The following is a 26,879-nucleotide window of genomic DNA, read 5'->3' as shown; positions in this document are numbered from 1 at the left end:
ATAGAATCAGGATGGGAAAGATTCGCAAGTAGGGCTACTGAAACATGTTAGCGTTACGAAGGTTTCTCTAGTAACAACTCCAGTTTGCAGGCCTCCCTCTCAGAAAGTAACTTATGAAGAGACACATGTCGCAATAAGCCAGACTGCATTGCAGTACAAAATAGAATATTTCCGGTGTTTTGTAGAGACGACCAATTATTTGGGACGCTGCGGAAAATCAATAGACACTTATTACTCTGGAGGGTTGTACTCAGAGTTCCTTCCCACTACACGGGAGGACTGTGAGCGAATCCATAAAGAAAAGACTTACCACGCTTACACAAATGGCCAAACTAGAGACATCAAACTAGACTCTAACAGACACGAATCTTCCTTTACAAGCCGGGGATACGTTAGTGGTGATTCTACGACAGGCCTCTTGTCAACACTATGATGAAAGTCATACATTCAACCGGCTAGGCTATCGCGGATATCGAAGAACGACTAATAAGATTCCCCAACGGCAATGTGTGCAATTTAATGGATGAAAGATGTACCATAGCCGATTATGGGAATGTCTTCTGGAAGCTCCTTACCCCTCAGTGCTATGGAGAACATAAGGAAAACGGACTCATCTACGAAGGTCCTGCCACGGTTATAACTGAAATGATTGATGACTCGTCTCACAGATCGGTCAAGGTAACCCACGAAGGTTACGATTTTCTGATCCAGATCTCTTCAAAGACGACCCATGTTTGCGATCGGCTCTCATATTACACAGAGCACCCGAAAATCTATGTTACTCTTCTCACGAAGAGTGAAACATTAGAACTTAAGAGGGGTGTGTCCGTCGTGAACTTCAACCTAATGAATTACCTCAATTCCAAGCTGGTTTATGCGATGAAGCACGTCCAGCAGGAAGTGACAAAACTATACGAAAAACTTCTGTTCTAGCCGTTCGCGAGTACGGACGCATTTTAACGACGGTCTGCAATAATTTCTGCTAGTATATATATATATATATTTTTTTTTTGTTTTGTGTCGCGCCGCACTCGGTCATTTTATTTTTTAATTATGAATTGCTGTATCAAAAGCTGCAGTGTCAGTGATGATCGCTTCCTATGGAAGTGTGAATTTTGTAAAAAGCGCTATCACGCGGCTTGTATTGGAGTTCAACGACATCAGGAGAACGTTATTCAACATTACATGATCCCGCTCTGTGAAGACTGCCAGCATCATTTGAAAGCTGGAATTGATACGAGCAAGGTATTAAGTCAACAAGAGCAATTAATTAGCTCACTCAACTCACAAACGGACTCCAGCCTGCGTATCTCTGCCGAATTAAAAAAGTTCAATGCAATGGGTGAGCTGTTTGAAAATATGGAGCTCCAACTGAAAGAAGCGGTGTCGGCGATAAACAACAATACGGCAACAAAAGTCAACAATGCTGTGTCAACATTATCGCAGTGTATGGAAAATACTAAAGGCACAAACAGTTGTGAGCTCGCAGATGTAAAAAACCACTTCACTTCCCTTTTTAATATTTCAATGGAAGCAAGTAGGGACCGTATCGAAAATTATGTGTCTGATCTTACTACGGACCTACAGAAAGAACTCAAACGCATTTGTGATGATGTGCAAAATATTAGCTCCGTTACTGTGGATATGGCAGCTCATTGCACCGATCACCGCTCTACCTTGTCCCACACTACAGAGGACGCTTTAAATGTAATTAAAATTAATGTATTAATGGAAGTCAAATCGCTTGGTATTACGATTTGCAATTTGGAAGACGAGCTTAAAACATTTGCCTCAGAAATTTCTGCGTATCAAAAAAATACTCCACCAATTACTCCTCCTGTCTCTCATCCAAGCTTGGAACTTGAACTGACAATTGCTAACAGTTCTGACAACTGCGGTTGGCGCCTCCTGGGTTCTAAAAAAATGTGGCGTTCAGACTGGACTGACTATGACGCGCGTAAATTACGAACATGGAAGGTCTTAGAATAATTGAACAAGCGGAGAAATAACAAAATCTCAAGCAGTGAGAGAGCTGCAACCATTTGATGGCAATCCCATCAAACTTCACAGTTTCATAAGATCCGTCGAACATTTCATGCCTTTTATGGAACCCATAAAAAACACACCATTCGAAAAAAATTGGCTTCAAGCCATCAGAAACAAAATCATAGACGAAGCGGACCAAGTAAGTATTAGAAACACATGGTACTTCCCTCAACTGGGAAAAAATTCCATACACAAAGACAGCCCCTGTTTATTAAACATAACACTGATTTTAGCAATTTTTATCTCTGTTTTAATTGTTTTGGTTATCGAGTTTGAGTTTTAGCAGAAGTGATCTGTCCAACACCAAGCCTAATATCCAAGTGATTGTTGAGTCATATCTCGTTCTGTGTACTTTCAGTTACTGTTAATTTGGTTAATAATAACCTTGACAGACTGTTTTAAATAAAGTTAACATTAAAGCTATCATATAAGTTCTTTTTATCTTGCACATAAGCCTACATATAAACCTAAGCTACATAGCATTAACCGTGGTAAATAAGCTAATTAACACTTTAAATAATCTCATTTTAATCCGTAATCTCAAGAACCCTTCTCATTTTAGCCAATTAAATAAACTCTATAAAGATGGTAGACATTAAAGATATGAATAACGTAAGGGATGAGATGAACAGCATCCTTACGATGATTGAAACGGCTGAGTTTACAGCACTTCTTCGCCAATCCCTAACGGAGTTCGAATACCAGGGCTTAAATGTTACTGGAATTGCCAAGGAGCTGTATAGAAGAGGACTCGCTGGAAACCGGTCACCAGATAGCGTTCGCAGAGACATATCAACAATGATTGTCTTATTCCTAAGCAGGGGTAACAATGTGGACAAAATGCTGACCAGGACTAACGACACTGGTAAAGTTAGAATCGCAACTCTTAAAAGCACCTACAACATCGCCAATAGGGTTGGAAATGGCGGCAATACAGTGATAACACTATCAAGAGTGGCGGCAGTGTTTCCTTCAGTCACTCTTGGTCTGCTGAGCAATCCTCAATTGGCAGTCCGGAGAGCCGTGACGCTATCGACGGACGATTTTGGGTCTTATTACCCTCGGCAGATGCAGACAGTCATAGCAGCAGCGGTGTTTCCCAGAGGGCCACTAGGAGCATCATTTTGTATCTGATCGAAGAGAATAAGCTTTTGAGCAATGAAAGCTTCTCAAATGACCATGAGATACTAGCTAAAGTTTTGCCTTTTGCTAGAGCGTCTTATGTATCTAGTGTCATAATTGCTCGAATCGAGAACTGTCAAAGCCTGGTTCTTCTTACCGTCGAGGAGCCCATTTCTATACCAGCATCAATAGCAGTGGCGATGAATACGTTTTCGAGAAAATACCCTCAGACTGACCTTAATTTTATCTCATAAACTTATTAAGGCACAAAGGCCAGTGTTATTGGCAGCAAAGCACCTGTTCACATATTACATAAGAATCAGAGTTTTCGATTGGCAATTGCACTCGAATTTTCACCAACTATCAACCAATTGGTAAGGTAAAGCCTAAAGTTAAGTAGCACTGTTCAGCATTCTATGTTTCTCTTTTAAATTTCCTTTTCTTCTTTTGGGGCTGGTCTTTGTGTCCCTCGCTTACTAGTTGTCAATCGATTCGGACGTGTTTTTTCCGCTCCTCCGTACTCTGCGTTTAATTTTTTTTTTTTATCGCCCGTTGTTTTTAAATTAATTAAAATGAAGTGTGAAATTTGTTCTCTGGACTCTGCCACTGATTCAATCATGTGGAAGTGCATTGGTTGCCCGCGAGTTTTCCATGCATCCTGTGTGGGAGTTGTTATTCAAAGAAACACATTGAGGAGCAAAAAAGTGGATTCCAGTGCGTACCTCTTACCGTGCTGTCAAACTTGCCAGGAGCTCGTTAATGCTAAGCTAGAAATTAACAGTTTAGCTGAAGAACAAAAAAAACTAGCTGAGCTGATTCACAAAAACACGGAGGTGGCGCATCGCTTCGCGCTTCAGCATGATCAGTCAAACATGATCTTAGAGGCGGTCGAAGGGCTAGAAATAGCTATGCAGGCCATTAAATTAGAGCTCACTACAACTAATAAAAACAGCACTTTAGCTGGATCTGTTGCTGCGTTGAAAAACCATGCGACATCGCTTTTCGACACGGCTATGTTGACTTCGCAGGAATGCCTAACAAAGTCAATTAATTCAGTGACGTCAGGTCTTTCCAAAGACCTGTGCAACATAAATGAGGAACTCAGTCAGCTACAGCAGCTGTCGATGGAAATCGCCTCAAGTTGCACGATTACGTCAAACCTAGTATTGGAGCTTGATATACTGGATGAGTTAAAAACATTGTCAGCTAACATAGCCTCTGCCCGTTGTCGTTCTCCCTCACCTCCGACACCAGATTACCCAAGCCTAGATATGGAGCTAAACAGAAAATTAAAATTAAATGACTCAGGTTGGCGACTTCTGGGTACAAAAAAGGTGTGGAAAGCTGACTGGACAGAGTTCGATATTCGCCAGTCGCGCCGCAGAGAGCAACAAAAAAACGCTGATAAAGCCAAAAAACGAAGAAAACGTCAACGTGCTGTTGCGTTGAATCCTGTGCCCATCCTGCAAAAGAAAAAATCAAACCGATCAAAAAGCCGATCTCCACTTTCCACTGACAAAGAATTGCTTGCTGCCGCCAAGGTCACGTTTAATAGGAAACCTCAGCCGAAAACAAAGATCCCGACCTTCATCAATTTTCAACGTGGAGATACTCTAAACCCTGGACCCTCTACTGTATCATCAAATACACCACCACTGGACCCTGGACCCTCTTCTGTGTCACCTAATACGCCACCACATCATGATAGGCTACCGGCTAGGTTCCCGACTACTGCTGCGGCAACGACTTCACCGTACCAAGCCAATATGTGCACACATCATCCATCGACTTCCATGCCACCATATGCAACGTTCAATCCGTGTCCCACTTCATTCAGTGCACCCTTTGCCGGCCCCTGCTACCACCATGGCCCTAATGCATTTGATTTCAACAACCCGGTAATGTATCCATATTTTCTGCCCCATCGACGCGTGCCACTATAGGTACTAGCTCTTTGATAAATGTTGACCAAGCGGATCGCGTTACAATTCGTTCGTTTTGGTTCTAGTTTCAACGTATTTAGAGATGATAGAAACTTTCTTCTTTCTGACAAGAAATCTGGCGGTGGTGTGGTTGTGGCAATCAGCTCTGTCTTCGATTCTGAGCTTATTCCTATGACTTAACACAAAGAATTCGAGCAGGTGTGGGTCAAAGCCCGCATCTTCAATGAAACGCATATTTTTGGGTCGTTTAACTTTCCGCCAGAATATGCCACTAAAGAATATTTTCAAAAGTTTCTGTTTGACATTACCGAAATTTTCGCAAATTTTGAGCCCCCCCCCCCCCCCCCTCCTTGTTGATAAATAATACAAACATCTCAACAAGTGAAGAAAACGTCAAAAGAGACCGAAATTCGACCCGCAAGGAAAACGCACTCCAAGTTTTCCTGGCTGGATTAAAAGAACCAATTGGAGGAAATGTGCGAGCAAGGCAACCTAGAACAATCAAACAAGACTTTGACAATGCCATTGAAGAGAGAAATTACCTAAGTAAAAGTGGATTAAACGGACCAAATCTCCCAGCACGTCTCCCTAGACCTATAAATTTCCAATTTCCTCCGCCAACACACAGGCATAATTCCCCAATGCATCCTTCTCACCGGCCAATGCCGTATGTCCAACATTCTCAAAACCCAAATTATACACCGCAGTTTATGTCACGCAATAACGACATAGCAAACCCCCAAACACCGAGAGCTCTCCCAGCTCCGGAAACGGTAAATGCTAACAGATTCATCAGATCTGAATTCGTCAACTACATTAACAGACCACAAAACTATCCACAAAGACAACCATTTCCACAAAAGAATAGGTTCGTGCCCGCAGTCCCACCAAGACAAGCAAACATTACTGAATTAAGGAATATAGAACAACAACAGCAAGATTGTTACGAAAACTATATTGAATATTACCCTTCCACGAGTTATAATCAAGAACATTATAACACTAACTATTTAGAAACAGAACACTCAGAAAATATGGCCGATAACCTAAATTTTCAAGTGGAGACGATGGAATGGATAAATCGATCAGTTTGGGCCACCCTGATCCAAACTTCTACATAATATACGGAGTGGCAATTCAATTTTGCCATGCTAAGCGGACAGCAATAAAGTCCGCTTGGTGAGACCAAGAATATGGTCGCCAATCAAGGAAATTCGTCAGCACAAAATGTGCCATGAATAAGTAATAAAGTAAATCACGATATTGCAATCGTTAAGCTCGAACGCTTAGGATTCTGTGGATCTTTACTGGACTGGTTTCGAAGCTACTTAACGGGACAAAAAATTATCAGTTCAAACAGGAATTTTTTTCTCAAGACAATTCTCCGCTTGTTCAGGCGTGCCTTAGGGAAGCCACTTGGGACCGATAATTTTTGTCATCTATTTTAACGATGTACTCACTGTCCTTGATGGACCTAAACTTGCGCATGCTGATGACCTCAAACTTTTCCACACCATCAACAGCCAAGAGGACATTGATTTCTTGCAAAGGCAGATCAATACCTTCGCTCACTGGTGTGACATCAACTGCCTGCCTCTGAACCGGAGTAAATGTGCTGTCATTTTATTTTCTCGCAAGCGGATCTCTATACACGCGGAGTACACTCTTGGTAACGAAACCATCGCCCGGGTGAACCGCATCAACGATCTGGGCGTGATCCTGAACCATCGGCTGGAGTTTAAAACTCATACGAATTACATCGTTGATAAAGCATCTATAAGTCTTGGCTTCTTATTTCGCGTAACCAAGGAGTTCAAAGATGTGTACTGCCTAAAAAGCTTGTATTGCAGCATCGTTCGCTCAACTCTCGAATATGCATCAGCAGTTTGGTGCCCATTTTACCAGAATGGAGCCGAACGAATTGAGGCTATCCAGCGGCGCTTCATGCGGTATGCCCTGAGACACTTGAACTGGCTAGATCCGTTTCGTTTACCCAGTTACGAAAGCCGTGCCGCCTAATTGATTTGGACACACTTCGTGTCCGCCGAAACGCTGCACGTGTTTTAGTCGTAGCGGATCTCCCCGCGTCGAGAATTGACTCTCCCGTGTTGCTGGAAGCTATTCCACTCAGTGTGCGACCCCGAGGACTAAGGAACCAAAATCTGCAGCTCTATGTTCCAATACGGCTGAACAACTACGGAGCCAACAGCGCTTTTATAGTAATTTTTAGAACTTTTAACCGCTTCGCCAAGTACTTCAATTTCAACGTTTCAAGAGCCACTTTCCGAAGAAAATTTTTAATGGTATCGAGGACTGTGTAGACTAAACTAGTTTTTAACTTGTTTGTAACTCATTATTTTATTAAGCTATCATTAGGATCAACAGGTTTTTACACAAATAAACAAATAAACAAATATACGGCTAAATCATGGCCCAGACTCGGCAACTAGTCCGTACACCTCAAAGTGATGCGTCTGCACAATCATATTGGTGCAGCTCTGAGCAACAATGTTGCATTCATTTAATCGTCGATCGCCACTCGAGCAACCAGAAATCGGAGATGTGGTCGTTTTCAACTGAAGCAGAAGTCACCGTGGAGAACAACATCTCCACACACAACGTACTAGGATATACCATCGACGGCCTCTTCGTTGTGGCCGTGATCATCATCCTCATCGCCTGGCGGTGGCACAAGAATGCGCGCCGCCTGAAACAATTGGAGGGCAGTCAGCGGCGGACTCGGCTGGAACACATGATGACACGAGATGCCAGCGACACAACGGGCGCTGAGCTTGCAACTTCATTCAAATCTAGACCAAACTCTGTAAGAAAGGAAAATATAGTCAGATCGTTTTGAAAAGTAGTTCGCGTCGGACGTGCCTGTCCGAGTGAATATCACCCCCTTCAAATCGTACACCCACTCGCGTTAGAGAACCCTTGCGGAAGCAGGGTTATTTCCCATTTTGCGTTTTGTCGCGAAGATTGATTAAAATATTGTCCCAGTACCTCTCAGTGACCACTAGTGGCCGAGAAAGGTTCAGTGCAAGTGGTTCCAGTTAGCTAGTAATTAGCTCACAGCGGAAGTACAAGTGCAGCTGTCATAGGCCAGCAAAGCCTACCAGTGACGTTAATGTTCGAACCACCCGTCCGAGCGCGATACGGGTGAAGCGAAAACAGTGATAATTGAACAAAGGTTGGAGTGTAGTGCGCGGATACTACAGCTCGGGGCCCCCCAGTGTGTACGCAACTAATTGATTGCTATCTGAGTGACTTGGGCCCCGCTAGTAGACAAAAGAGCAATCGTCCTATCGGGGGAAGAACGTAGCTAAGCAAAACTGAGCAAATTGAAGAAAGTGTAGTGACCGTGCGAGAACGTGTGTTTGGCTACCTCAGCGGCGAAAAAGGAAGAAAAAAACAGTGATCAACTTACCGAACTTGAGCAAAATAGTGCAACGTGAGGTTCGAAAACGATGCTCGAGCCTCAGAAAGAGCGTGATGAGGAGCGCCCACGCAATGTCAAGGCGATAGCATCGACTACAATCTCTCAACAGGACAAAAAGCAAGACAGTAAGCAATCAAACAACAATTCGAAACAACAAGAATGTTTTGCATGCAACGAGAAGTGACATGCAATTTGGAAATGTTCCACATTCACCGCCCTACCCACTAACCAAAAATGGGACAAGATACGCCGCTCTAGAAGATGCTTCAATTGCCTAGCCTAGGGACACTCAGTGGGAAAGTGCCACTCGGACAAAAGATGTTCGAAGTGTGGTGAGCCTCACCACACTCTATTACAAACGGAGGACTCCAACCCCCCAAAGAAGCCGACGGGAGAGACATCCGTACAGGCATCCACCAGCAGTTCTAAATGACTACATGACAGTTACGTGTTCCTGGCAACAGCCGAGATTCACATAAAAGGTGCGTCCGATTGGTACCAAATCAGGTGCCTATTGGACTCTGGAAGCCAGGCGGAATCGATTACGGAGGCAGCCGCTAAAAGTCTAGGGCTACCTTTCGAACGAAGCAACATGCAACTCGTCAGTATTGGCGGTAAGGTCAATCCTTACAGAAAGATTACGACAGTGATCACGTCGGGGTCATCAATGTTTTAATCAATCTTCGCGACAAAACGCAAAATGGGAAATAACCCTGCTTCCGCAAGGGTTCTCTAACGCGAGTGGGTGATCGCGCCACCACCATCACGCTCGCCAGCCGGCCAACGTGATTTTTTTTTTTTTTTTTTATTAATAAAATTAATGTTTATTAGGCATTTAACTTATATGTACAAGTAATAATTTGCCGAGGGTCACTTTGAATTATAGGAAGGGGATGTGGGAGGGAACAGGAAGGGGAAGGATGTGAGGAAGAGAGGTGATTAGGGTATCTCAGGTGGCCGCACTTGCTGCATACTGCGCTTCACGACTGATCGGGTAGAGTGTGCTACCATTTCTTCACGAACAACTTCTTTTGCCGAAGTTGCAGGAAGAGAGGATGGAAGAGGGGTCCTTTTTCGAGGCGGTGAATCTGAACCCGAACTGACGATATCAGTTTGGGAGGATTGTTGCGGTGCTGTTGGAGTGTGTGGTTTTTCTAGCGTTCTTTTTTGGTTCTGGCTCGTCTGTTGGTTTGATTCTTCTTTTTTATGATCTTGTTGCTGATGTGTTGCAATCTGTTGTTTCTGGTTGGCTTTAACTGCATTCGCGTAGCTGGTTGTGCTGCTGCTCGTGGTTATCATTCGTCGGGCTTCGTTGATCGGGATATTTTTATCGGTGCTGAGTTTTTGTGCTGCTGATTCTGCTGTCCAAATGGGGCACTTTCTATCCAAAGGGGAATGACCTGTTGTTCTGCAGTTTCCACAAAAGGGTTCGGCTTGGCAATCGGCACTATCATGATTTCGGGAGCAATTTTTGCAAGCCAACAGATTTTTGCAACGGCTTTTAGGGTGACCGTATTGCAAACATTGTCGGCATAATAGGGGCTGCGAATAATATATGCGCGTGCGAACACGAAGGAGTCCGAAATTGATAAATTCAGGAATAATGGTACTGTTGATTGTTAAAATTAGCGTTGATGTTCCTATGATCCCTGCGTTGGTTTTTTTCGTTATGCGGCGGACGTCGATGATTTTTTGAGAGGATAATTCTTCCAGCAGTACTTTATCTTCCATTCCATCCACTTCTCGGCAGGTGACCACTAATTTCCGTTGATTTAGGCTTGGATGACGACCTATCATAATCGGTGTACCATCTAACAGAGTTGTTAACGTTGTCAGCAGTCTTCCTTGGTTCTTGTTCCTGATTTTGAGCACGTACCAATTCCGGGACTTTTCGTAAAAGGCTCCTTCAATTTTACCCGCAAAATTCTCGACGGAACGTCCAATCAAGAACGGGTTTTTAGGCAATTGTTTCCCTTTAGCACCTTGAAGCGTTAAATAGTATAACCGACCGTGTAAACTTTGGGCATCCATCCATTCCGGAATGGTCCGGTTTGGATGGTCACCCGGTGATGGGCTCATCACCACGCGCTCTACAACACTTTATTTAAAGAAAAAAAATCACTGCCTTTTGATCGAGGATCGAGAAAAAATACATCCAACTCCGACGAAGGCTAGAAGCGAACTGGCCAACGTGATTGTGGTGACATAATAATAATTAAGCCAGGTGAACAAGTGAAGTGAACAGATAGGGAAAGTTAGTTCCAGTTGTGTGTTCGATCGATTAGGTTTAGAGTAGCTTAAATTAATTTGTATTCTCAGTTCAGAAAATAAAGTTTAAATTTTTTTTTAAAGATCTTTGTGAATATTTTTTTTTTCTTTAATCCACAAAAAAATAAAAAACCTAATAAAATATATCACAAGCGTTAAAGTGAATCGCGAGTGAAAAACAAAATAAATCACAAGCGTAGAAGCGAATCGCGAGTGAAAATTCAAACACAATATATCACAAGCGGAATAGTGAATCGCGTGTGTAATTAACAAAATTAAAAAGATGTCCAGAATTCACATTTCGCCAATATGCGAACTAGACGACGATACCCCTGTCGCTCTTAACCAAAATACACCGCTGTTCACACAGGAGCAACTCCTGGAACACATCCAAAAGCTTACGGAGAATCCAAATTCTCTTATGAGCACAATAGCAAATCTAAAAACAAAGGCAGAAGACCCTTTCCTTCAATTTAAAACTCCCGACCGGTTAAAAACTTACATAGTTTTAACGGAAATAAGAGATTAATCCAGGCATGGGTTGAAGAAGTAGAGGATTGCCTGAATTTTTTCAATTCGTATCAAGGCCAACCCGTCTACAAAGAAATCGTAAAGGCCATAAAAAATAAAATAACAGACAATGCAAGAGAAGCCATAATGGCCGCAGGCAACCCAAACGATTGGGAAAGCATCAAAAACGCCTTATTAAAATCCTACGGGGATAAAAGAGACTTAACGTCTCACTTTCAAAATCTATTCAGAGTTTCCCAAGGAAACAAACCAATCAACGAATACTACAACAAAATCAAAATTCTTGATACCTCAATCAAAACAAATATAGCTTTGATGGAAGAATATAAGGACTCACTAACAGCCATCCACAAGCTTATCAGCTTAATGACCCTGACCAGGTTCATCGACGGGTTAGGTGACAATTTATCAATGAGCGTCAGAAGCCACAAACCGGAAACTTTTGGACGAGGCCCTGTCAATAACGATGCAGTACGCAAACGCATCCTATAGACAGAAACTGGATCGCCAGTTTCCAAATAAAAAGGAAACGGAACAAAATTCTAGTGGTCCCAAACCTTTCCGCAGCCATTCAGGGAACTTTAAAAACTCCAAGGCGATCATGGACGGAGACGTCTCTATGAGGACCGCCCGCTCGAGAAATCAAATTAACAACCACGAAAGTGAAAAGGCAAAAATTAATCCAAAAGTCGATCCAAACGATTCGATTCTCGAATCAGACGACGATGACTTTTTCGTAGAAGACTAACTAAATTTTTAAATAGCTCAAAAACCAGAGCAAAACAAATAGCAAAAAATAACCATTTCATCCCCTACATCTCAATACAAACAACAAAAGGAGAATTGAAATTTCTTGTCGATACAGGCGCGTATAAAAATTTCATCGCACCTGAACATGTTATGCTATTGACGAAAACTGTAAAACTGAAACAACAGTCACAGTTAAAAACATTAACGGATCGAAGCAGATCAACAAATCAGTATACTTCGACATCTTTGAAATTAAGAAAATGCTAAAATTCTAAGTTTTCAAATTTCATAACTTTTTCGACGGTCTTATAGGTTACGAAAGCCTTCGAGACCTTAAAGCTCGCTTAAATATCGGCGAAAACAGACTAAAGATTGAGAGAAAAGAAATTAAATTAAAAAAGATGTTCCCCGAAGAACATAAAATAAACCTTACGGAACACAAATTCCAAATGATAACAATCCCAACAAAAAAAAATAGTGGAAACTTCGTAGTGGAAAATGTAATAAAATACGACGATTTTTCTATTCTACTAGGCCTCTACAGTTGCCAAACAGGTAACGCAGTAGTTGCCATCAGAAGAGAAACATATGGAAATAAACTACAAATCAACTTAAACGAACTCGAAATCGAATCGGAATATTACGAAATGGAAAGAATCCCATGTTCAAAAAACCAGATCAAGTGCAATTTTAGAGATGATCACATCAACGAAAGGGAGAAAAACGCTTTGAAAGCAATAATAACGAACAATAAAGACGTTTTATATTGCGATGAAGACACTCTCTCATTTACTCATAAAATAAAACATATAATAAGAACGACGGATAATACTCCTATCCATACAAAATCATACAAATATCCCAAAATCTATGACGAAATCGTTCAAGAGCAAATGACAAAACTGCTGAAAGACGGAATCGTTAGAGAATCAATCTCACCATACACGTCCCCGGTTTGGGTAGTGCCAAAGAAGCACGATGCTTCTGGGCAGAAAAAATTTCGCCTGGTAATCGATTATCGCAAACTCAATGAAAAGACAATAAGCGATAGGTACCCAATTACAGACATAACAGAAATGTTACATAAACTTGGTAGAACAATCTACTTTTCAACGATCGATCTCGTATCAGAATTCCATCAAATCCAAATTGATGAAGCCGATATAGAGAAGACAGCCTTCTCCGTAAACTCGGGAAAATACGAGTTTACTAGGATGCCTTTCGGACTTCGGAACGCTCCGGCTTGTTTTCAAAGAATCATGGATTGTATCTTACGAGAACTCATCGGAATATGTTGTCTGGTGTACATGAACGACATTATAATACTCTCTCCATCATTCGAGCAACATAAAACAGACTTAGAAAAAGTCCTAGGTAAATTGAAAGAGGCTAACCTGAAGATTCAACTCGATAAATGCGAGTTCTTCAGAGAAGAAGTCCAATTCCTTGGTCACACAGTGTCAAAGGAAGGCGTTAGACCTAATCAAGACAAAATCGAAGCCATAAAAACCTGGCCACTACACGGATGCCAGCGATTTCGCAATCGGCGCCGTACTCTCCCAGGAACCTATTGGAAAAGACCAACTAATAGCTTACGCCTCACGAACTCTCAATCGTTCCGAGGAAAATTACTCAACAACAGAAAAAGAATTTCTAGCTGTCTACTGGGCAGTGAAACATTTTGAACATTACGGGGGGGGGGGAAGAAAATTTAAATTAGTAACCGACCACCAACCCCTTACACACTCATTATCTAGTACTAATAGAAGAATATTCCGTAGAAGTCTTGAACTCGAAAAGCACGACATATAATACATCGACGTAACAATGTCGTTGCCGACACCTTATCAAGAATTAAAACTGACGAATTAAACAATAATTCCCAAGAAGAAAACAGACAGAACCAACAAGATCAATTATCTCAGGAGACAACCAACGAAGACTCAGAAAGCGACTTAGCTGCTGTCCATTCAGCCGACACTAGTGACGACTATTACATTTGGTGTATAGAAAAACCACTCAATACCTTTAAAACACAGACTATATTTAAAATTTCGAACGACGACTTAATTCATACAGAAGAAATCTTTCCAAAGTACTACCGGACAACAATATCGAAACCTACATACACAGAATTTGAACTAGTAAATTACTTCAAGAATCACCGGATAAGCACAAACGTGCGTTGCCGCCTCGCTAGGGATAGCTTAGGTTTATGATAGAGAATAAAAATAAGTCTTTAGTTTCCAGTCAAGTAGTTCGGTTTATCTTTTTAAAAACGTATCCGTGTATCCATTAAGATTAACTGGCGCAGTCGTACGGAGCCGATTACCTCCGAAAGGGAAAACAGTGTTGAAAAAAGTTGTGTGAACAAGTGATCAAGTCGTATGGAAACGACTTCCTCAAATAGGATATAGTGGATATCAGAAGTGTACCCCAGAAAAGATTTAGTGGTACAGATCGACAAAGTGAAAAAAGGACGTATGAAAAATATAATGATTAATTAAAGTGACAATTACAAATGAAATGAAGGAAAAATACTAGGAAGCGTGAACCAATGGGTGAATCAAGCAAAATATAGCCAATATATACCGGCCCATCGAGGATCGTGCTCTAGCAGACGCACGATCAGCAGAACATCCACACCTGGAGCAGCGCACCATCTCCGGACGAGGGTATCAAGTATAATTTGATGCACTCGTCATTTGTCGCCCCAGCGGGCCACGGTAGTATTAAGAGCAAAGTAATAAATTCATTCTAGTTTCGGCCTCGGTACAAGTCAGTTTAGTTTTTTAAAAAACATACCGAAGTACCCCGCGAATTTAACTGGCGCAGTCGGTAGGATGCGCAAAGTGTTTCTTTAAAGTTCGTCAATCAAGACATTTCCGACGGTTTATCGGAAATTTGCAGCTTTAAAAGCTAAAAGGACATTTAAGTTCATTGGTAAATTATCCGGACAATTCCATCCTCAACGGTTTATTGAGGACAGTGAAAGTGTTTGTGATAAGTGACAGTGAAAAGTGTTCTGCGCATCGAGAATCAACAATCACGGCCACGGGACGGCTAGAATCCTTACGGACGAAGGATTATCGTACGTAAGTAATAAGTTAAGTTAGTTCTATAAGCCAAAAAGTGAAAACAATATTAACGAAAAAAATACAGTGAAATAAAAATTTAAAAAATTAACACAATTAACAAGTGAAATTAAAGAAGAAAAAAAAAATAAAAAATGTCTAATGAGAATGAAACCCAAAGAATGCTTGAAGAGACCCAAGCGGTCTTCGAAAAAGCAGAAAAAATATTAAAATCCATGCAGACCCCTCAGGTTATCCGGGATTTACAACCCTTTAGGGGTGAACCCGGAAAACTGCATTCATTTCTTAAAGCAGCAAACGACTGCATACCTTTTATAGAACCCATGGCTGGCACGCCATTCTATGATATTTGGCTTCAGGCCTTGAGAGCAAAAATAACAGGACCCGCAGATCAGGTCTTAAACAAGAAACTAAAATTTGTGTTTAAATTTCACAAGTTTTTCGACGGCTTTATTGGCTACGAAACACTTAGAGATTTAAATGCTCGAATTGATATTCGTAGCAACACTCTAAAAATTGGAAGAAAAACGATTAAAATGTAAAAAAAAATTCCGGAAAATAGCTCAATTAACATAAATGAACAAGAATTTCAATTCATTGCAATTAAAACGAAGAATGATGGAGACTTTTTAATTGCTGCCGAAAAAAATTACGGTTATTTCATTATTTTACCAGGTCTGTACAATAGCGCCAACAAAACAGCTTTAGTTGCTCTACAAATAGCACAAAAAGACCACAAGAAATTAATATCACCGAGGCTTTGGTGAACGAAGATCAATTCGAATTAAAAGAATTGCCAAAGCAAATTAACCCTAAAAATTATTCTTTTCGTGATGAACACATGAACGAAGAGGAAAAAAGGGCTCTGAAAAAAGTGGTTAATCAATACCGCGATGTGTTATACATCGAATCGGATAAACTGACGTTTACGCATATAATTAAACACGGAATCCGCACGGTAGATAGTATTCCTGTACACACCAAATCATACAAATATCCTTACGTGTATGAAGAGGAAGTACAGAATCAAATTAAAAAAAATGTTGGAAGATGGAATCATCAAAGAGTCCATCTCTCCCTATACATCACCTGTATGGGTGGTTCCTAAAAAGGCCGACTCATCTGGTTCAAAAAAATTTCGTTTAGTTATCGACTATCGAAAACTTAACGAAAAAACCATAAATGATAAACACCCCATACCCGAGATATCAGATATACTCGATAAACTGGGAAGGTCGAAATATTTCTCTACAATCGACCTAGTTTCTGGCTTTCACCAAATTCAATTGGATGAAGCAGACCAGGAAAAAACAGCATTTTCTGTGAACGGTGGCAAATACGAGTTTACGCGTATGCCATTTGGGCTTAAAAACGCACCAGCAACGTTCCAGAGGGTTATGGACTGTATTTTAAGAGATTTAATTGGAAAATGTTGTTTCGTCTACATGGACGATATCATAATATTTCCCAGCTCTCTGCAAAACCATTCGATAGACTTAGCACTTGTCATGAAAAAACTTAAGGACGCCAGGTTGAAAATCCAACTGGACAAATGTGAATTCTTCAGAAAGGAAACACAGTTCTTAGGTCATACAGTGTCTGAAGATGGAGTCCGACCCAACAGTAACAAAATTGAAGTAATCAAAAATTGGCCGATATATATATTAGGCATAATTAAACGATCAGTTCTGTTCTTCACTTTAAGCAAACAAGTTGTACCTTTTTCAAAAAGCCGAAAGGAAGCCCTGTCCGTTAATTGGCACAGTCGTACGGAGCCGACTACCTCCGGAAAGAAATGAAACACAGTGAAACATAAAAAAAATTAGTGCTACACAAAAATGACTTAGTGAAAAATTAATGAAAAGTACAAGAGATAGACGATTTATAAAAATCCGATGGAAAAAATATACAGTGCATAAACAACACAAAAATCTTTACCTACAAAAAGGCAAGGTGCAAAACGAGTGAAAAATTATAGCAATATAAAGGATGGAAGATTAGAAAAACCCGATGGGAAAAATATACAGTGCATAGACAACACAAAAATCTTTACACCCAAAATAATTTAGAAATTTTTTCTACGGGATTTTTCACGTAAAATTAGATTTTGTTGCATAAAATCGATTCTACGTGAATTCTGTAGTAACCACAGCGTTGCAAGAACGCCCTGGTGGTAGGTATTTTACTTCCAAATAACTGGCGCATGAATTTCACGTAAATTCAAAGTGGATGACTCAAAATCCGTTTTGTCGCATCGTTCGCAAATTCTTATAAGAAAAGGGAGTTGGCAGTCAGTCAGTTGGTTTTGTTTGCTGCTGGGAAGATTTTTGAGGTCGCGGTGTCTGTTTTCATGTTTAAAGTTTTAAATGGACCCGAATGTTGCGCGAAAGAAAGAAAATTAATTCTTCCTTACCGGTCTAAAAAAAGAACCGTTTAACAAGTTCCGGTACACCAAGAGTGGCCCTAAGCAACTTAAATTCTGTGCTGCCTCGGAAGATGTAATAACTGGAGAGCAAACTGATCAAGTTTCTCCGTTCTGGTGAGATAAATTTAAAACTGTGTTTAAAATAATAATATCTTTGAAATCTGTTTCTATGTATTCTAATTTGATGATAATTTTTCAGGTAAGATGACCGTTATTTTGAAGAGTGCTAAAAGTGTTATCTGGGTCCGCAGGGACGCCCGGTAGGCTACGAGTGAGCGCTACACCACGACTCAAAGAATATGAAAGCCTAGAAGAAGGTTTTTGGCTTTTCTCTTCTTCTGAACCTTCCCCGGAAGAGGAATAGCAGTGGTTGGCTTTTCATCCGATTTTGGAACAAGGAACAAGCTGTCTACAGACAAGGTAAATTGTTTATCACTAAAGTATTGAATTAATTAATTACTGTTTTTCAATTTCTTCAGGATCGTAAAAACCAAAGTGCACCGTTAAACCACCCGGAATCATATTTATTGTATTAGAGTTCAAGTGATTTATCCAGTAATAGTGATTAATGTAGTGATAGTGATTGAATGAAAATAAAATCAATGATATTTTTCTAAATTTTCTTATTATTATTGATAAAAACAACTAAAGGGGAAAGAACAATTGGAATCGATCAACATTTCACACAGCTTCCACTGTCACATCAAGTTGAACTCACTGGGAATTCACGTAAGTTGTAAATAATTTTCATCAAGCATCAATTCCTATAGGGGCGCGTTTAAATAATCATCTCGTAGCATTTACGTGAAAATCAATTGGATAAAAATTATGTAGTTTTTCACGTAGCTGCTACGTACAGATTATTTTGGGTGTACCAACAAAAAGGCAAAGTGCAAAACCAGTGAAAAAATATAACAATATAAAGGATGGAAGATTAGTAAAACCCGATGGAAAAAATATACAGTACATAATAACATACTGAACTTTCAGCCCAACCGGTCGTGCCATGATCATGATCAAAAACTACCTGCACTACACGCTACAAGTGCTTATCATGTAAGTAATAAAGTTCCTGTTGCTAGAGTAAAAAAAAGTTATCTAAAACCAAAAGTATAACAAAAAAATAAAAATTCAAACCCATGCTAATCGCAGCAAAGCGAATATCTGCGGCAGAAGCGATTAGAACTTTAAATCAAAATTAATCATTAAATTATTCAGAAATAATAGCAATTTAACCACGGTTAATCGCAGCAGAGCGAATATCTGCGGCACGAGCGATTAACAAAAGTATAACAAATTCAATATAATATTATTAATAATAATTTTGAATAAAAGACAAAACCATAGATAATCGCAGCAGAGCGAATATCTGCGGCATGGGCGATTAACAAATAAAATAAATGCAATAAAATATTATTAATACTAATTTTGAATAACCATAACTAATCACAACGGAAAGAATATCTCCAGAAAAGTGATAAAACAGAATTCCTACTGATCATAGCAGAGCGAATATCTGCGGCAAGAGTGATCAGTTTAAAGTTTACTCAGCAACAGTTAATTAAATAACAATGATTTTATTATCAAAAAAAGAAAATAATAAAAATAAAAAATAAATAACTAAAAAATAAAATAAAAATATTCACGAATTGCACATAGAATCTTAGAAGCAACAAAAAACAAAACATGAACACCCAAGTAGAAGAAATTCCAAACGGTCAAGAACTATTCGATATTCCTCCCACTCCTGAAGAAGTGGAGGAAACAAACAAAATGTTTCAACAAGCGGAAAAAAATAAAATCCTTACAAACTCCACAGGCATTCAACACTATCCAACCGTTTGACGGCAACCCTATTAAATTACACAGCTTCTTAAGATCAGTAGAAGGTTTTATGCCATTTTTAGATGGCCTAAAAAATACACCGTTCGAAAAAATTTGGCTACAGGCCATTAGGTCAAAAATAATTAACGAAGCGGACCAAGTCCTGGAAACATATGGCACAGCCCTTAACTGGCCACAAATTAGGGAAAATCTTATCGCTTATTACAGCGATAAAAGAGATTCAGTAATACTTACGAGACTAATTCTCCAAACTAAACAAACAAGGTCCATAGAAAATTTTTACGGAGAAGTACAACAATCGTTGTCACTTCTCATAAATAATGTCTATAACCTGGAACAAAATGAAAATATAAAAAATGATAGAATTCAAACTCACCAAGCTAACGCACTTCAAGTATTCTTAGCTGGCCTTCTCGAGCCAATTGGTGGAAATGTCAGAGCCAGACAACCAAAAACGCTCAAAGAAGCATTCGACGCAGCTATAGAAGAAAGGAATTTCCAAAACAAAACTGGTTTTCATCAAATAGATTTTAACCGTTTCCCAAGAAGTTTAAATGACACCCAGTTTCCTTCGAGATTCTGGAGACCCGAAGTTCCTACTTACCGACGAAATTTCAGATTTCCACCATCACCTAGAACATTCACACCAAATAGAACCGCCCCATATCCACCAATTGCAGCCCCAAAACCATTCCCTCCCTCGAGTCCATTTAACTTCGACAAATCAGTTCAATCAAGGAGATCCAACTACTCACATGGAACGCAAAATAGCTTCAAGACTTCAGCCTCACCGCAAAGCAATTTTAGAACTTCTCATCCTCCATCTTCGCAATTCCGAAAATCGGGTATGTCAAGAAACTCTTATAATCAACCAAGATTCCAATCGGAAGAAATCCAAAACTCGGAACAATGTTTTAATGACTACGAACTAAACAACTTTCTCAATACCTATCCACATCCTTATTATCATCAAAACCAATACGATCAGCCAATGTATCGCCTTCACCCTATTACTAACGCAGAAATTAACCGAGAAGAAAACACAATTCCCAAGTTAAATCAAACCCCAGAACAAAGAAATGCGACTTCAAATAATTAAGATCAGCTAAATTTTCAGCTGGTAACATCAAGGGACTCGGTATGAACCCCCAAAATTTTATCCCATATATAAAAATCCCAACAGCCCAAAATTTCGACTTAAAACTTTTAATTGACACAGGGGCAAATAAGAATTATCTGTCCCCTAAGCTTGTGAAAAACTCAATCCCTCTCTCTACCCCAACGATAGTTTCAAATATTTCTGGCAAACACAAAATAACAACTTATGTAGAATTTAACCCTTTCCCGACAATATCTTCAAAAACATACAAATTTCACGTATTCGATTTTCACAAGTATTTTCACGGTCTGATTGGCTATGAAACATTGCAAGAATTAAAGGCAAAAATCGACACCACAGACAACACCCTAGACATAATGGGTACAAAAATAAAAATGTTTCGGAAATACCCAGAATTACTTTCAAAAGTTATATCCCAAAACTCTCTTATGAACATCGAGATACCCGTTTCCGAGCAAAATGGAGACTTTTTGATAGAAACTGATATAGAAATACAAGAAAAACTACTACTCTGCGCAGATCTTTACAATGCCAACGATGGCAAAGCCACCGTTGTTGTAAAAAATACCAGCCAAGAAAATCTTACTTTTATACTTAACTCTCCCCTGGAAGTTAACATTAATAATTTCGAATGCCTTCAAGAAATAGAACTTAACCACATGGAAACCAAAATTCTAGCAGAGAGATATAAAAAACTCATTAACCAATTACGTTTATCTCATCTTACAAAAGGAGAAAAAACTCAGCTGCTATATGTTATCAATGAGTACCTATCTATATTCCATATTGAAGGGGAGCCCCTTTCATCAACAGACACAGTTAAACACAAAATTCCTACGGACAACGAGATACCAGTTTACCAAAAAAGTTACAGGTATCCTCATTGCCACAAGGAAGAAGTTTGTAGACAAGTAGAAAAAATGCTCAAAGATAACATTATTAGACCTTCAACTTCTCCTTGGAACTCCCCAATATGGGTGGTTCCCAAAAAACTAGACTCAGCTGGCATTCAAAAATGGAGAATTGTCGTTGATTATCGCAAAATAAACGCGAAAACGACGATGATGGACGAAGAAGACATTAAAAAGACAGCTTTTTCTACAGAAGACGGTCACTGGGAGTATCTCAGAATACCGTTTGGCTTAAAGAATGCCCCGGCAACTTTCCAGAGAACTATAAATTATGCTCTTATAGGCCTTTTACTGGGAAAATCTGCCTTGTATACATGGACGATATAATTGTCTTCAGTAAAAGCCTGCAAGAGCACTGCATAAATCTAAAAAAGGTATTCGAAGCACTCAGAAAAGCGAACCTAAAAATCCAGCTCGACAAAAACGAGTTCTTGAAAACCGAAGTCTCTTTTCTCGGACATATTGTAAACGAACAAGGAGTCAAACCCAACCCAGAAAAATCGAGACAATTAAAAATTGGCCTGTTCCCAAAACTGAAAGAGATATTAAATCCTTTTTAGGAACGTTAGGTTACTACCGTAAATTTATACGAGATTTTAGTCTAATAACCAAACCCCTCACCCAATGTCTAAGAAAGGACGAGAAGGTGACACACTCTCCAGAATTTCTCAAAGCATTCAACAAATGTAAAGAAATTTTAAGTAGTAGCGCTATCCTCATACACCCAGACTTCAAAAAACCTTTTGTCCTCACAACTGACGCATCGAAATATGCAATAGGAGCCGTCCTGTCACAAGGCCCCATTGGCAAAGACAGACCAGTAGGTTTTGCGTCTCGAACCCTCAATAAAAGCGAAGAGAAATACTCCACAATAGAAAAGGAGTTATTAGCAATCTACTGGGCAACAAAGCATTTCAGGCCTTATCTATTTGGGCATAAATTCATACAATACACAGATCACAAACCACTGACATGTGCAGTCAACTTGAAAGATCCTTCAAGCAAAATTGCTCGTTGGATGATCGCTCTTCTTGATTACTCGTACGATATCCAATATCGAGCGGGAAAATAGAACGTTGTAGCAGACGGGCTTTCACGAATCCCACAGGAAATTAACGCTACCGAAACAATCCTCCTCAGATGCGGCCACACAACATTCACAACAAACTTCACTACAATACTAACAAGTGAAAAAGCGAATAGCAAAGATTAAAATAAAAGGAAAACAATTTAATTAAACAAACCAGTAAAAATTTATAAACAAATTTTATATAAAACCATAAAAAAATAAATTTTAATCAATCACAAATAATGGAACAAACTAGACATATCGCTGAACTGCAAGCCTTGCTACAAGCAAAGGATGAGCAGATTCAGCAGCTGCATATGGAAGCTGTAGGTGCTGCCGAAGCGGTACAAGCCGCCCAAGCAGCAGCGCATAATGTTACGGCATTAGGTCAGCGCCAACCTACTCAAATAGAAATGATCATGAAAGGGAGTCAGATCCCTGACACGATCAAATTTCTTCCCAACTATGGGGGAGATCCGAAGTTGCTTGCAACATGGATTGACTCCGTTGATAGGGTGTTAGGTTCGGTAGCTGAAGCTAGGAATCTACCAATTTACTCCATCTGGCTAGGTCAGATAAGAAACAAAATTATAGAAAAAGGGAACGAAATTCTTCTAAAAAATCACACTCCACTAAATTGGGAGAACATTAAGCAAACTCTTCTAAACTATTTTGAAGATAAAAGAGATCTCTCCACCCTAACTAGCAAAATAGCGTATCTTAGACAGAAAAACAACTCTCTAGACGAATATTACCAGGAATGCGAGGGGTTGTTCTCAGACATAAATGGTAATATTCATCTCGATCACCTTAATAGAGGACATGAAGTCGCTATTATGAGAGTGAATGAGATCCAAATGAAAAATGCATTCGTAGATGGGCTCAACGAAAGGTTGGCCACCTACACTAGAACGGGTAGGCCAAATACTCTTCTTGAAGCCTACCAGATAGCGAAGGAATTCAAAAATGCGGATCTAAGAAGAAAAGAAAATTTTGGATACAAACCAATATACAAACCCTTACCATTTAGGCCTCCTCTTCCAATTATGGCCAATACAAAATTAATGAATAATTATAAAAGTGGACCACCTCTTCCACCAAAACAAAGAGTTGAACGGATGGAAGTGGACCCTTCTAAATATTAGGGTAAACTACATGAATAGACCTCATCAACCACATCGCCACCTCCGCAACAAACCCAGCGACCCCCATATCGACCTCCAAGATGATTTAAATCTAACCGAAAATATTTTTATTCATGCTGGATTATATAAAGCAAGCGATAACCACTCCCTAGTAATGGCAGAAAACATTTAAACGAAAATGGAAAACGTTAAGCTGTTGAATAATCTTACATTCGAATTAAACAACTTTGAACTGAATTCATTTGAAAATCCTGAAGTCAACAAAATCGTTTTCGAAAATTTAAGAATTGATCATCTAAATGACGGAGAAAAAAATGGACTTTTGAAAGTCATCTCTTATTTTCAAGATGTTTTCTACAAAGAGGGTGACAAATTAACTTTCACTCACGCTATCAAACACAGGATTGATACTACAGATGAGTTACCCATATTTTCTAAATCGTACCCACGGTGTGTTTCGCAGAAGGACTTAAAGAAAAAAATACAGTAACGCTAATTTTTGCATGGGCACAAAGTAGAGCTTTTCCCGGTTCATTTCCACCAAAAATTAAAATATTTGGTCGGTGAACCCCCATACAAATTTTTTTTTTCAAAATTTTTTATTTGAAGTCTTTAACAAATATGCATATATTCAAGTGTTTTTTAAATTCAGAGGTGCTAATTCTCTTAGTTCTAACTTTCAATATTTTTAAATTAAACTCAAGAATCATGTCGAAAACTTTGAAAAATTATCAAAATTATTTCAAACTAGTTACAGAGCTATTAAAACGAAGAAAATTACATAAAAATATCTTCTAATCCTGAAATTTTCAAATCAACAGGCAAATCCTGTCAGCAGTCTGAGAGGGTGAAATTATCTGAAAATTTAAGAATTATCTGGAATAATTTGAATCCATTATCTTTAGATATTCTTATTGTGGAAACACTGGAGAGTATTTCATTTAAAAAAAATTAAAAAATCAGTTAACACAAGAAACTGCTATAACTTTTTTGTGATAACGCTTATCGTGTTGCGCTCTGGAGTAGAAACGTTTGTCTTGATTTAAGCTTTTGAAAAATTAGAAAAAAAAATCAATATTCAAAAGTAAACGATTTGTTAAAAACAATTTTTGATGAGAACTCAGTTTTTATGCTTTTCCTGAGTCAAATGTCTAAAAATCTCATCCGCACTTCAGACTCAATGCAAATCAGTACAGCAGTTTAATCTTGCTTAAATTTTGCATGTTACTTTCTTTTCATAGAATGATCATTTTCAGCTTGGAGCGTTTTATAAGTCATTTTTTTCTATTTTTAAGCCATATTTTAGCAACTCTCCTGTACTCTGAGATTCTCCCATTGTATTCCAATAGCAAGAATTACTTTTAAGGTTAAATAATCCTAGCTCCTACAGTTCTCAACCCACTATACAATTATAATAATCTCTTCTATTCTTTATTTTAAATTGAATTTTTAGTATTTTTTTAAATGGATGAATCTAGTCTTAACCTGTGATAAATTTGAAATTATCCAAAAAAATGCATTCCTATCTTTTTGTTGATCCTAAATTTACAAAACATTAAAAGTATTGTTGGCAAAAGTGAATTGAAAATGATCGATAGCGAACTAGCTTGAATCGCGTTAGATTCATCATGATTTGTTCTTCCTATACTTATTTTAGTTATTCTACTAAACACTGCAGTCCTTTTCTTCTATTTATAAAAACATCAATGAAGCATTAATGTATCAGGAAAAAAATCATAATTTCTTCAATTTTATTTCAGTTGTGGTAAAAACCTCAAGAAATTGTTACTTTGAATTAGCCATAGAAATTCATAAAAACTAAAAAAAAAAGTGCACAAATCTGGTCTAAAACTGTCAATAAAACTTCTCCTCCTCGACGAAACTTCTCCCAAAAAAAAATTTTTCTCTTTAATTCATTTATTCAAAATTTTCAACAGTATACAAAGTCTTACGCAAAAATGAAGTTCAGATGATTGATAGAAAATTTATTCACCTTCAATATGAGAAAAAGTAATTTGAAACTGATTTTTCTTTGTAGCCGAAGATGTACGGATTTTAGTGCAATTACTTTTTCTTTTAACTAAATTTTATATTTTAAATTCTATTGAAAACTGGTCTGCTGAGATTTGTTGAAACTTTTATCTTAGTCAAAAGAAATTGAAAAATACTGAAACGAGTGGTATCATCAAACAAATTTGTTTTCTAAAATGCGTATTTCTATATGCATCTAAGCATACAAATATTGTGGAATTTTTTAAAAAACAAAATTGAAAAAAGAAGATATTTTTAAATATTTCGTTGGAATCCTATAAAAGGATGTTGGACTGTTCATATTCATTTCTCTTTAAATTTCATTACACCAGAAATAGTTTTCCAATATATAAACAAATGAATGTAAATTTAGGTTACATTTGAATAACACCAGTTATAACAAGGAGATTCCAAATAATAAATTTAAATTAAATGTTCATATAAAATAAGTTTTTTATTCCAAATTAGTAATTTGAAATTACTTATCTTTCTAGGCGTTGAAATATTTTTATGTTTTTATTATGTTTTCAAAAAGAAAAAAATAAATTTTTAAAGATAAAGATTGCAATTCCATTGCACTGGAATATTTTTTTAGATTGAAAATTTATAAATATGGACTATAAATGTTCAAAAAAACAAATCGTATGGGGACTCACCGACCAAATATTTTAATTTTGCCTGGAAATGACTCAGAAAAGGCTAATGGAGCGGTTAAGGTAACCCTGCATAGCGGCAGAAGTTACCACAACATCCGAAGTGGTACGTCAGCACTTAATGTGCTACTTGCCGCGAAGGAAAATAGGAAACAGTAAGACCAAACTGTGGTCGAAATAACAAACATCAAATTTGTCAGCACAAAATGTGCTATCAACGATGGCGCGGACTCAACGACCGAGCTCGCGCACCCAGCCAACCCAGCAGCAACAATGTTGCATTCATTTCGTGAATAGCAGCCAGAAACCTGAGACGCAATTCGAGATGTGGCCGTTTACAATGGAATCGCCACCCGAAGTCGCCGTGGAGAATAACATCTCCACTCACAACATTGTGGGCTACTCTGTGGACGCCCTGTTCATCATCGCGGCGATCATCATCGTCATCGTCTGGCGTTGGCGCAGGAATGCGCGACGCCTGAA

General features: G+C 38.8%; 2 protein-coding genes across 3 annotated transcripts in view; both read right to left on the bottom strand.

Annotated features, from left to right (window-relative positions):
- Positions 1 to 26,879, bottom strand: part of LOC129744533 (vacuolar protein sorting-associated protein 54) — a 149,283-nt gene that overhangs the window by 80,708 nt on the left and 41,696 nt on the right. The window contains exon 4 of one of the 2 annotated variants that reach the window (XM_055737110.1): positions 7,402 to 7,933. The exons of the other annotated variant lie outside the window; for it this stretch is intronic. The gene's annotated coding sequence lies outside the window, so the exon portion shown is untranslated. Of the gene's footprint in view, positions 1 to 7,401; positions 7,934 to 26,879 lie in introns of those variants that run through there. 2 annotated transcript variants of the gene reach the window in all.
- Positions 1 to 26,879, bottom strand: part of LOC129744534 (cytoplasmic dynein 2 light intermediate chain 1) — a 140,634-nt gene that overhangs the window by 81,775 nt on the left and 31,980 nt on the right. The gene's annotated exons all lie outside the window — the stretch shown is intronic.

This window comes from Uranotaenia lowii, chromosome 2, assembly GCF_029784155.1.
Source record: "Uranotaenia lowii strain MFRU-FL chromosome 2, ASM2978415v1, whole genome shotgun sequence".
NCBI classification, from domain to species: Eukaryota; Metazoa; Arthropoda; class Insecta; order Diptera; family Culicidae; genus Uranotaenia; species Uranotaenia lowii.
Note: the sequence above shows the minus strand (reverse complement) of the source record. Positions and strands in the feature narration are given on the sequence as shown.